At 37.3% G+C, this 12883-nt stretch overlaps 1 long non-coding RNA gene across 1 annotated transcript; it reads right to left on the bottom strand.

The window, feature by feature from the left end:
• Nucleotides 1-353: 353 nt before the first annotated feature.
• Nucleotides 354-10074, bottom strand: LOC143663503 (uncharacterized). The gene is made up of 3 exons (XR_013165972.1): nt 9799-10074; nt 2928-3037; nt 354-525 (listed from the first exon to the last, which is right to left on the bottom strand). It is a non-coding gene; the product is annotated as an uncharacterized LOC143663503 (long non-coding RNA).
• Nucleotides 10075-12883: the final 2809 nt, after the last annotated feature.

Below are 12883 nucleotides of genomic sequence, written 5' to 3'. Positions count from 1 at the left end.
TGAAACACCTATTTTAATGTTGAATTTTGTAACATAAATGTATCACTGGGAAGATAGAATTCATACTTACAATAAAGTGCATTTACTGAATTAAACAATAAAACTTAAGCATAATGATATGTCATGATTTTGCAAGTTATCTTCAGATGTATTTGTGGTGTGACCCTGCTGTCTACGCACCATCTCTTCTAGCTAAAAGTTTAATGAAGTCTGTGGTCAGGTGTGACTATTAGAGATACTTCTTTCCTGACCCTGTCTGACTCCTCTATTACTTGACATTCCTTTGCTCATCTCCTCTGAGTAGCAGACTTTTATCTGTGCTGTGATCATCCTCATCAGGCTCATTGCTTCACTTGAATCAGACCCACATAGTAACTGCAGAGAGAGAAAACGAGCTGCTTCAATTTCAGATTTTAATCATAGCCTTTCTCACCTGTATTTTCTATGGCTTCTGCACTCCCTATTATCAGGCTTCACTGGGCGGGAGGTGATAGAGGGGTCTGCTGCCCTTTGAATGCTTTGGACCTTGGAGACAAAATATAAGGTCACTTTCCAAGCAGTTGTACCAGAGCAGTGTTTTTTTTCAAATTCTTAATATGTGGACCAACTTTATCTTTTCATCTACCCTGAAGATTTTGTCCAGGAGGCTGCTTGGTTCAAGAATCTGATTTTCTAAAATCTCTCAAGTTTATAATACTAGCCCTTCTAGCTCTGAATAATTTTTGGATATCTCACCTCATAATTTGAGGCTTTGCTAAGAAAAGAGAAAGGAATTGACACTTGGACTCCTAACAGTTTTACCTTGAAACTGTAGAAGTTTAGGCTTCTGAGTCCCTCATCTACATGGCCCCTCATTTACAGGACCCCTTATTTTCAGGGCCCCTCATTTGCATGACCCCTCATTTGTATGGCTCCTCATTTGCATGGCATCTGTGGAAGCTGTAGTTGAAGGGAGTTGAAGGGTCAGGAGCGAAGCCAGATTATAATCAGAAATTATTTTTATATCAGCATTCCTGGCAAATTGTCTACAAATATCTCAGAAAATAAAGGCAGGGGGGCGTGAATCACCGAGACTCATTTGAAATAAGTATCTATTTTTGTGCCTAATTTGGCATTTGTAAGTTTTCTTTATTTTTCCTAAAAATAGTCCTCCAACTAGTATAAGTGTCAGGTTCCCTACACTTGGATCTGGCCAGGTTTGCACTTCTGTTTGTGTGAGAAGGAATAAAAATGAAAGTAGCAGAAACAGAGGGAGTAATGAGTCGGTAGATGTTGAATTCACAGTATTTGATAATCAACTGGATATAAGGAGACAAAGAAATTAAAGAACAAGAAGTTCCATGTTGTCAAACTTAAGTGAGTAGGAAAATGTTCTCAGACAAAGGCCATGGATTCTTTGCCTGATGAGCTCAATAACTGATCCTTGATATACCAGGGTTTCAAAGAGAGAAGAGAGTTTTTACTAAGTGCATAGTAGGAGAGTAGATGGCTTAGAGGCCCAAAATCTGTCTTTAAGTTGGATAGTTTTATTAGAGAAAAGATGGGCAGGGTGTGTAGGATAATGAGGCACAGTGACCCTAGATGATATAATTAGAGGTGATCTGATTATTAAGCATGAGGAGATTGAATACATGCTTAGTCACAGAATGTATGAAAGAAAAGAGCAGAATGGGGTATAGGTACTTGTAGGTTAAAGTCCAAGCTACTACACATGTCAAGTGGGCCCACTTTTATTAGATGCTGTCTCAGTCATCGAGATAACTTTGGACTTGGGGTGGGTTAGTTCTGGGTGGATCCAAGACTCTTCACTAATAAACATTACCAGAAAGTAAAAAGGAATAACTGTATAATGATTCAGTAATAAAAATCATCCCTTAAGTCCTGATTTCTTGGTTACAATTTCTCCCTCTCATTTGATAATTATCTTTGAATTTTGATGGCTATCTGGGAGACAATTTTCTAACTGCTGCAAAGCTGAGAAAGGGTGTTGCTATTAAAGGATGAACCAATGAAGTCAACTGTTATTCTTGGAGAGTCCAGTATTTCTGGGTTTCAGTGCTTCTTTGTCATTGGGGCAATCTGGAGGTTTCAAATCTCTGAAAAATAAACTTAGTAAGTAAAATTGTATATTGCACAGAATATCTTTCAGGGTTTCCAGGAACGCTTTTGGTTGAGGTTTGCTATATTATGGTAGTTTTCAATATCTGGCTGAAACTTGCATAAGAGTAACCTCTGGAATGTCCTCTTGACTCAATTTGAAGTCTCTTAGCCATTTAAATTCTATCTCTTTTTCCAGCTTTTGGTCAGTGAATCCACAATGCCAGAATCAGGCTAATCCTTGGAAATTTTGTCTCATAGAACCAGGGCCAGTTATGCTAGGGCCAGTTATGGTTCACGCTGCCAGTGCCAGGCTTACACCTTGGAAATTATGTCCCATATAGGGGGGAAGCTCAGAGTTTGGCTTAGAGAGAGATGACATTTGAGCAACAGCAGAGATTTTCTGGAGATTATTCTTAGGCACTGATCCTAAGTAGGTTCAATTTTGTATTACAGAAATAAGTTTCATAAGGGCAAGTCTCAAAATTGAGGTCTTGGCTTATTAAATTGGGAGCCCCTCTTGCTTAAGAAAATGTCAGGAATTCCCCTGGTAGGGAAGCTTAATAGTTCTATTTTTCTCAGTCCCTCAAGGGACTTTATAAACATTTCATTTTCTGCTCAAAATACTCTGAAATGCATCACTGTATAACATTAACTTGTACAGAACATTAAGATTATGTTCCTTATTCTTGGTCTTATATAAAATAAAGCTGAATTAGGTTGTTTAAGTAACTAGAGATTAAATTAGTGTAAATTTTGGACAAAATAAACACTTTTCTTTTTATCTCACACAAAAGTTAAAGTTTTAAAATACAGAAAATATCATTTACCTTAGTTTTAACCAGATCAGTTTCATCACATCTTTAATCAAAGTTTGCTCATTTTCAGTTTTGTTTTTCTTTTAACAGTTGCTCTGTGGACTTAACGCTGACTTTCACAGCTGGAGAACAAAATTTGAGTCTCAGATACTTAAGGTTCCAGGGAACTACTGGGTTATATAAAGAGCAAAGCATGTCAGAATTTAAAGATAACAGTGAAAGCTTACATCTAAGCTTTAATTTTTCAGAAGCATTTTTAAATGAAGCTACCTTCAGAAATCAAAACATTAGACAGTTGTTTTATATTAAGAAACCACAGCAAAGGTTTTGTTCTGTTTCACTTTACACATTTATGAGAGTTATGCTAATAAATAGATTGAATATAATAAATATATATATATATATATTTGTCCTGCCTTTCTTTTAACACTTTTCCTTGTTATAGCTGGAGCAACCTATAGCTCACCATATATACTTTTAGAGAAGTATTAGAACAAAGCAGTACAACTGGCAATTTGGCTGTTTCTATGATTTGTAGCTTTTTCAGAATAACTAAAACCATGACTAATATACCATTGCTTACATCATATAGATCAGTATCGGGATATAATATGGATAGTGAGAACATTGTCAGGTTTTTAGGAATGTTATACAATCTAATATTGTTTTACTGCTCTAAATTTAGCCAGCAACAGGATAGGAAATCCCTTTTAACCACTGTAATACTCCCCAGACACCTCCTATGCAATAGGTTAAACTATTTCAGCACCTTCCTTCACAAGGTGAATGAACAAATTATTTGCAATAGTTTTTTCCTTAACGGTAAGAAGACTTGTCTTCTGAAATAAAGGATATTGGCAAGGGTATTATTCTGGTATAAGATCTTTGTTTCAACCACAGAGTACTCAGATGATTAAGACAAACTTAAAAAAAAAAAAGAACTTTACATTAAGAGCAGACTAACAATCCATGTAATTTTAACAGGGAGAAAATTAAACTTTAGTTTTGTATGAAGGTCTGGCTTGACACAAAGGCTTTCCTTTTTTTTGAAATATATGATAAACAGAATTATTAGATTTTGGTCAGCACTATGACAGAATTCACTTTCATAAACTGCTTTTTTACAACTCTCTGCATTCTTCCAGATCGTAGAGTAAACAATAAATATAACAAACAAAATCCACAAAGCTTTTGTACCTGCACACTTCCTTCCAATAACAGTATTCCTGAAGGGGAGAAGAGATAGAGATACTCCGTAACAATGAAAGAAGGTAGAAATTTATGCTTGGGTTTGGAACACAGCCAGGTACTTATATACTTTATACTCAGAACACACAAGTGATTACTTTACAGTATGCCCAAAATCTCTTATTCAACACTCAATTCAGCACTAAATTCAAAGGTCAGAAAGGCCCCAAGTTTGAAATATCATCAGCTTTTTTATATTTATGGGATTTATATCCAGAAAAAAACTCACATTTTCAATAACATTATTTCCAACTGCTAAATAATATCAGGAATATATTAGTTTATAAAATTAAGTTATGGCTTCTAAAAACTAGTTCAGAGCTCTATTTACTCACTTTCTTATTTGGAGGTCTTACAAGTGTCATCTCTTCCATGAGGTCTTCTTAGGTTGTTCTTTATCCGTCTGCTTTTAAAAATTTTCCAGCACTTTTGTTCCGTCCTTATTCCTGTGTTATACTATGTCCTTGTACAAAATTTTCTAACTCAAACATAAACTCTTGGAAGCCAAGAATTAGGTTTTCTCTATTTATGACAGCATTTACCAGCAGAAATATTCTGATTGACATTAACAAAGCCACTACAAATTCAAATTCCCCTATATACTGAGGTAATTCTCCTATATATGTCCTATAAATGGCCAAGTGACAAAAAGCGAGATTCTTTGAAATCCAAGTAATCAAGCTTATTAAAAAAAAATTATTTATATTTCTTACTAAACTTAATGACTTTCTTAAATAGAGTATATTTGAAGCATTAACATATTTTATATTTTATTATACTTTGTATGTTTTATTATTACCTAGTACATTGCTCAGTTTGTGTAACTTGACATATCAAGTTAGGCTATTTTAAGAGGAATATTGAGAATTTATCTATAATACTAGCTTATTTTATCAGTAAACTTATATAGATTGAGGGAGAACACACCCAAGCAGAATGAAATTGCATTGGTTTAACTCAAAATTTATCACAAAATTACTTTTATCAGAGGTTGAAAAAAATCTCTTTGTTTTTGTAATATCTTAAAATAAAAACAATTTTTAAAGTACATTGGCTATCAAGTTCTGGAAAATATATCGCAATTGTTTAATTTGTCCCAAGCTTAAATTTTTCAAAGTTTCAAAATAACTCTCAAAGATCTTTCATTTTATTTATTGAAGTTTGATAATTAGATTTTATTGTTACTCCTATCTCAAGGCTATTTATATATTAATGATGATCTGATTACTAATTACCACTGCAAAGGTATTGGAAAAAGGTAATATAAATAAACATAGCCTACTGTATAGCATTTTTATGCTTACCATTTCTAATCTCCAAGCCCAGTAAAAAAGAATTCTAAACTACACCTTGCCATGGTTTTCTGTGCCTCCCCTCGCCCATAACTGCTTTAGGTGGCTGGGTTCTAGGGCAGAGATAGGTTACACAGACAGAAAGATGTCAGGCTTGTTGAGTTTGGATTTGAGGGCCATGGAATTTTGAGAGTTTCTCTGCCCTTCTTTAACTATTTCTAATTATTGGATTTATTTTACTAAAAGCTGTGACCAGGATCATTGGAAAAGGTCTTTGCTTTTTCCAGAAGCAGCCCTTTGGGAGTTTTCTGCTGCTTTAAGGAAATTTGAGGGGTGGTTTCTTTCTAATGTCCAGGTTTGTTTACAGTAATTACAAAACTAGGGTTTTTTGAATTTTGCTGCTCAGAGAGTTTTTCTTCTTTTTCCTCTTTTACTTCAGAAGGGCCAATTTATGCATGTATGTCAGATACTTAATTATTTCTAATAGACTCAAACCACCCATTTTTAGCCCCCAATTCACTTTTACCCAGTCAGATGTCCAGACTATGGAACTAAAGACATTTTCTCTCTTTGAAGGTTTCCTAAGGTGCTGAAAGTCTCTCGAGTGCCAGCCAAACTAAGAAACCCTCGTTGCCGAGCCTCTAGACTAAATTCAGTCCATGCCGCAAAAGCCTCAGTCACCTGGCTTACTTGCTTTGCTGGGGCTTCAGAGATTCAGGCATTTGTCTCTTTTTGGTTGCCAAATTGTTACCCGGCAAAGGCCATGGATTCTTTTGCCAGATTTGCTGAATAAGCAATTCCTGAGACTAGAATTATAAAGAGAGAAAAGAGTTTATTACTAGGTGCTTAGTAGGAGAGCAGATGGCCTAGCGGCCCAAACTCTGTCTCCCTGAACTGCAGTAATTTGAATAGTTTTACTAGAGAAAAGATGTGCAGGGTTTAGGATAATGAGCACAGAAGCTCCAGATGATATAATTAGAGGTGATCTGATTATTGAGCATGAGCAGATTGAGTACATGCTTAGAGAAAGAACATATGAAAGAAAATGGCGGAATGAGGTCCAGATGACTTGTAGGTTAAAGTCTAAGCTACTGCCCACCTGACAGTGAATTTACTTTGGTAGATCCAATCTCGGTCATCAAGATAACTTTGGATTTGGGGTAGGTTAGCTCTGGGCGTACCTAAAACCCTTCATCAGTAAAATTAGGGGCTATCTTTAGTGATTACAAGTCTCTAAAGTTGAAAAACTGGATAACTGGGTATAAATAAAGGCTAGTCACAAGGTTTTTACAAACACAGAGGCAGAAGATAAAGGCTATGCAATCATTATCAGAGATCAAGGTAGCTGGGTTACAATTTAGAGATTTCAGAAATTTCCGTATTTCCTCCAATATATCAGAAAGCAGAAAGGAATAACTGTATAATGACTCAGTAATCAAAATCACCCTTTAAATCCAGATTTCTCAGTTACAAAAATGTTTGCATTGAGAATGGTCTAAAGATAAAGGGAAGGGGTAATAGATTAGGGTAAAAGTTGAGCTCCATTTTACACTGCAAGGCTGTATACCAGAGTGGAAATAGAGATACCCTTAGATGTTAAACAACTCCAAGACTCCAAATCTGTCTGCTCTTCTATAAATGCTTCTTTCTTATTCATAGATATAATCTCCATTTATAGTTTTCAACACCCAAACATTTTACATCATCCATAATGTTCATGACTTAATCCTTTCATCTTCAAATCATAAGTGGCATTGGAATTATTATCGTTTTCTCCATAACTGCAGAGTATTTCCCAAGAGTGTACTCGTGCCATTTGTGTCAAGCTGTTGCTTAGAAAGCATGACAAAAAGGGATCTGGTGGGAAAGCAAGGCTAGGAGATGGGCAAGAAGGAAGTCCCTCACCTCTGAACTCATCTCTTTGTCATTAACCTCCAGCTAATACACCCAGGAGGCAGCAGGGGCTTAGAAACACTCATTGGAAATTGTATTTCTGAAGCAGCAAGTTGGAGATCATTGGAGATAGTCTTCTCCTGGCAGCTTTTTTTTTTTTTTTCTGTTGTTCTTTGGTCTTGAAGCACTCTACAAAGACCCACATGCCACAGAGTTTTAGCCCATTTGTATTTTTTTAATGCTGTAAAACAGATTTTCTTGTCAAATCAATGCAGATTCACTTGAATCTTTGTGTTGGTTTAAAACTATTATGTACCCTAGAAAAGCCTTGCTCTTTTAATCCAATCTTGTGGGTGCAGACTTATTGTGGTGGATTCTTTTGATTGGGTTGTTACCATGGAAATGTGACCTCATCCATTCAAGGTGAATCTCAATTAGGTGACCAGAACTGTTTAAAAGAGCTCACAGAGAGAGCAAGAGCTCAGAGCCGATACAGAGAGGTGAAACCAGACATAGAAATTTGAAGATGTAGAAAGAAAACAACCCTGTCCCTACCAGCAGAAGCCAGAAGGACCACAGGAACTGAGAGAGTCATTTTGAAACTATCCCATGAGGGCCAATAGACATTGCCATGTACCTTCCCATGTGACAGACAAATCCAATAAGGTGTCCTCTTGTTGGTGCCTTAATTTGGACATTTTCACAGCCTTAGAATTGTAACTTTTAACTTAATAAATCCCCTTTATAAATGCAATTTCTGGTATATTGCATTCTGGCAGCTTTAGGAAACCAAAAAAAAAAAATTCATTTATTATACATTGACATATTTTTAAATTATTGAAGTACGCATTCCAGTAAAAGATTATTCCATTGTCCTCTACCAGGGAAATCAGGACATCACCCTCCCAACACACCAACATATGACTATACTCAAAGAATCCACCTACCATGGAAGCTCATTTGAGCTTTGGTACCGAGAGTTTTAATTAGGATTTCATTACATAGGCATGATTAATGGACTCAATCTCTAGCTCCCCTCCCTTCCAGGCAAGTCAGAGTTCTGATGACAGTGAATGGTTCAAAGCCCCAACCCTCTAATCACATCGTTGGTCCTTCTTGCATGGCCAGCTACCATGCTGAGTCATCTGCCTAGTACAAACTATCTAGGGCCCCCCATGAATCATCTCATTAGCAAGAATTCAAGGCCCACCGTTTGCAACATAGGCACAGCTATCACTCAGGAATTCCCAGAAGCAGAGACAAAGTCCACTTCTCTCTTTGGACTACAGATTCATTATACTACCTTCTTACAATTAGGGGAAAAAATGAAAGAAAGGGAGGAAAAATGGAGGGGCAAAGAAGGACTCCATTCCAGCTCCCAGGATTAAAAAGCCTTGAAGGAACAACTATTGGGACTTGAGAGATGTCACTAATGGGGATTTAAATGTTTCACATATTTACCATCTTTGAGAATGTTGCTACTGCTGTTTTGACTGAAAGCATTTTTTTCTTGATGAGTGTTCTAGTTTGCTAGCTGCCAGAATGCAATATACCAGAAACAGAATGGCTTTTAAAAAGAGGAATGTAATGAGTTGCGAGATTACAGTTCTAAAGCTGAGAAAATGCCCTAATTAAAATAAGTTTATAGAAATCTCCAATTTAAGGCATCCGGGGAAAGATACCTTGGTTCAAGAAGGCCGATGAAGTTCAGGGTTTTTTTCTCAAGAGGAAGGGCACATGGCAAACACAGTTAGGGTTTCTCTCTCATCTGGAAAGGCACATGGTGAACACGGTCAGGGTTCCTCTCTTATCTGGAAGGGTACATGGCAAACATGGCATCATCTGCTAGCTTCTTTTCCTGGCTTCCTGTTTCATGAAGCTCCCCAGAAGGCATTTTCCTACTTCATCTCGAAAGGTCACTGGCTGGTGGACTCTGCATCTCATGGCTATGTCGTTCTGCTCTCTCTGAATCTCTCACTCTCCAAAATGTTTCCTCTTTTATAGGACTCCAATAAACCAATCAAGACCCACTCAAATAGGTGGAGACATGTCACCACCTAATCCTGGTTAACAACCACTCTTGACTAAATCATATCATCCAAGAAGATGATCTGATTACAGTTTCAAACATACAGTATTGAATAGGGAATTATTCTACCTTTATGAAATGGGATGTTGATTAAAACATGGCTTTTCTAGGGGGCATACATCCTTTCAAACCTGCACAATGAGGATACTGTGATTTTCTTTGCGACTGAGGCAGCTTTCCTAGTGCATCAGTACCTGGTCAGATACCAGCATTCTGAAGGGACTCTGAGGTCTTCTCTGCCATTAGAGTCCAAGTCAGCCACTTGATCCTTTGGCATAGCCTACCCTGATCCCTGTCGTTGAAAATATTTCACCAAGTGGTAGGACAGAAAGAGGTGGTGTTAACCCAATTAATTAATTACCTCAGTGGGGGTCATCAAAGAGATGCATCACAGAACTCGGTTTTCAGAGTCTAGAAGTTCACAGCTTTCAGATTAAAAAAGGCAGCCTCAGGTAAAGCATGGAAACAGCTGAATTTGTATAGCATCAGTGGTATGAAGGTATGAGATGTGTTGTTGGAGAAAGAAGACACTTACCAACAAATAGAGAAAGTTCTAAAAGAAAAGGGAGAATGACGATTAAAGACACATATTTCCAAATTAATAGTTCGGCTTGAAACAACCCTTATCTCCAAGTAATATCAGGTCTCAGGAGTTTAACTGAATTCTGTATTCTATATAGAATGTGTATTGCTAAAATATTCCAGCACCAGCCCTGGACTGGACTGAACCAATGAGTTGGTTCTGATTGGATGATGACTCCCTAGTATTTCCCTTAGATACCCAGATCTCTGAGCTGGATCCCAAGAGAATTTTATCAACCTAGGCTTCCAGGATACACTCTAAAGGAGGAATGGAAGAGAGAAGAATCATTTGAGACGTTGTGGTTGTCTCTAACATATGGCCTGTTTCCTCAAAACTAAGTACACTCTAATTTATAGATTACAAAACCAGTGACAACCTAATCCCTATTTGCTGAACTAATAAACATGAACAAACCACATCCCAAGGAAATAATATTGGAAAAGAAGAATGCATTGCTAAGGTCTGTGTACTTTGCTGCTTTCATTATTCCTTCTAAAAATGACTCTTTGCTAATTTCCCCACAAGATTACTAGCTTTCTCCAGTGGTTGTTTGTTCTGCAGGCAAGTCATTAGATAGGGAACAGAAGGTCAGAAAACAAAACACTTTGTACCATAGGCCATTAAACAGTTGTAAATAAAATTAAAGCAGAGATATGGTGAGACCTTAGGGCAAAGCAAGTGTCCGGAAACATTTTCGAGGCTCAGAAAATGTGAAACATTACTTTAAATTACACAGTTTGTGTCAGAGCTAAGACCCTGCTCTATAAACAACTTTCTCCAGATATCTACAGAGTATATTTTAACCCTGTAGCAAAATAGCTTTGTTTTGGGAAATGTAATAAATTCTGCTACCCAGGCTGGATGATAATATTAATGACGACAGTTATGGTTTATTTACCATTACTGTGTAACAAGCACTGTTAAGCATGTTCTATGTGATATTTCAAGTAATAGTTACAATAACAATATGAGGTAGGTGTTATTAGTCCACCCATTTGACAGACTAGTCAAGTTGAGCTCAAAGACATTCAGTAGCCAACTCAAGGTAATATGGGCCAGAAAGTGGCAGAGCTCTGATTATAACCAGATGTTTTAGGATTTCCAGCCCAAGTTCAGCCTCACTGTAGTATTCTTTGAGTAACATAGTATGCAGATAATATGAATAGTCACAAGCTACCACTGATCTCCTTTCAAAAAAATAAATTCTCAGTGCAATTAATTCCAAATATATGGAACTAAATTTGACCTTTCTTTTAGGATTCAGAAAACTTTTTTAGGATTTTTCAGTGTAGCAAGGTGATAATTCTCAATGGAACTTGTCAACATACCTGCAAAAATTATGAACATGATAGTTAATAGAAATGGCTGGATTAAAATAAAGTGGCTTAATGTTTGCTGTAATATACAGCCCTATGCTTTCTTAACTAAAAATCTACAGAAATGGGAATTACTTACATTTACTTCAGTTGTCCAGCAGACTGTTGTGAGCATGTTTTGCTGAATAAGAACATGCATTGCAGCCCATGAAGCCAGTTAAAGACTGGCACTATATTTTCCCTCTATGACCCAATCCACATCTTTGCTAAATGTAATTGAAAAGAATAATGCTTTTGACCAGCAGAGAGCAGCAATGATATATATAATATAGGAAGCAAGAATGGTGAACCTGGCCATGTGTTCTTAAAATGTATGCTTGGTGAGATCTACCCCAACTCTTTCCTGAGTGCCTCAAATCCCTTAGTTATTCAATATTAAAAGATTCATGAGATTCCCCGAACTCCATCAGTGATACTGTTGTTGCTGGCCAGGGAATTCTGATTTATGTTATCTTCCTACGGGTGCTTTTTGTACATTTGGCTCTTGCTGGTAGCTTTGCCAACTGATGCTGCCAGCAGGAGACAGATGCCTGAGTCAAGAAGTGCTTCATATTCATGGTGGTTTCTGCCCCCATTGCCTAGAGGTGGTCAAGGCCAAAGGTTGTGATGCTTCACAGAGCTTGTATTGTGTTCCATGTTAACCGATGATACTGAGCACTGCATGGAGGATGTGCTTGAGCTCAGGACAGGAGGTGGGATCACACTGATGGAGGAGTAGGCAGAGGATGAAGCCTGGAGGAGCCTATCATAAGGAAACAGGATTGGGAGCCTGGCAGGGATGGGGGTGTGGGTGGGAAGACAAAGAGGAAGAAACAGTGTATAGAAGATAACAGAAGAAATAATTTTAAGAATAAGATGGCCCATTTTTAAATCTCTATGGTGATGGTGAAAGCAAACTTAGAAAAGTTATCGAATTTGGAAGTAGGTCATTTTGGGGGACCTCAAAACAATTGTAGTCTCATTTTGAGGGTCCACATTAGTTTTTATGGGATTGGAGGGGTTTGGTTAAGAGAAAGATTGTACAGAAGGTTGGGAAAGAGGAAAGGCAATTTTTCCTCCAAGTCAGGAAGGAGGTAGGTAAGTATGGATAATGACACAGATAGTCTGAATTGAAAAGAGGAGACCAATGGCCTCAATCTACTCAGTAAAGTAGGATAGGGTATGTGTTCATTAGTTTCTTTGAGGGTGAATGGCTCAATAGCAGGAAAGGATACTAAAATGTCCTGAGGGTTTATCTGAAGTCACATAACCCATGTTTTGGGGTAGAACCAGAACAAGTTGTAGTAAGATTATTTTATTACCACTCAAAATGGGTGGCATCGATTAGGATAATGGAAGATCAAGGGGATTGATGAATCTAGCGAGAGGATGGTTGAATCTCTTACCCTTGGAGTCTTAAGCAGAAGAGAAAATAAGAAAAGGTGGAGTATAATTATGGCCTGGGAAATAGAAATAATGTGAGAAACTGAGTCCCAAAAGGACCCAAT

The sequence above is a fragment of the Tamandua tetradactyla genome, chromosome 19 (assembly GCF_023851605.1).
Source record: "Tamandua tetradactyla isolate mTamTet1 chromosome 19, mTamTet1.pri, whole genome shotgun sequence".
NCBI lineage: Eukaryota > Metazoa > Chordata > Mammalia > Pilosa > Myrmecophagidae > Tamandua > Tamandua tetradactyla.
This window is presented reverse-complemented; position numbering and strand designations above follow the sequence as displayed.